Here is a 757-nt window from a genome sequence, read left to right on the forward strand (position 1 = left end):
ATGTACTTCGGGTGTCACCTGTTGTCCGAGACCACTTGCATGGTCAACGGTTGAGGTGGTGATGGCGGGTCGGTGCTGTAGGGTGCCGGCCTGTTGGCTGCCTTGGCCGGGTTGGTTGGTTAACACTTGATTGAGCTTGCACCCGAGGGTAATGGCACTTGAAGGTGGGTACCGGCTGGCTGACCTGGTGTGATGGTTGGTTGGTGAACACTTGGCGGTACTTGCACTTGGCTGTGCTTGGACTTGAAGGTGGGATCCGGCTGGCCTAGGCCATTGGTGGTTGGTTGGTGGGTTAGCCCTTAGCTGGGCTGGCTGGCTGGCTGGCCATCGGTGGTGTGGTGTGGTGTGTTGGGCGGTTGGTGAACACTTGGCGGTACTAGCACTTGGCTGTGCTTGGACTTGAAGGTGGGATCCGGCTGGCCTAGGCCATTGGTGGTTGGTTGGTGGGTTAGCCCTTAGCTGGGCTGGCTGGCTGGCTGGCCATCGGTGGTGTGGTGTGGTGTGGTGTGTGGAGTCGAGCATCGCGCGCCGTTGCCTTCTTCGGAGTGTTGTGGGTACGCTAGTGCTTGCAGTGCAAAGAGGTTGGTGATGGAGTGACATTGCCTTCACCATGGAGTTGCGGGTACTTAGGTACTTGCAAGGAGATGGTGGTATGGTGGTGTTGCGTGTGTGGTGTTCGATTAGAAAGATATAATTTCTAAGTCCGGATTAGTGCTGTCAGTGGGGCCGCCGCTAACAGGTCCTGCACGGCCACCGT

Source organism: Anopheles ziemanni, assembly GCF_943734765.1.
Source record: "Anopheles ziemanni chromosome X unlocalized genomic scaffold, idAnoZiCoDA_A2_x.2 X_unloc_7, whole genome shotgun sequence".
NCBI lineage: Eukaryota > Metazoa > Arthropoda > Insecta > Diptera > Culicidae > Anopheles > Anopheles ziemanni.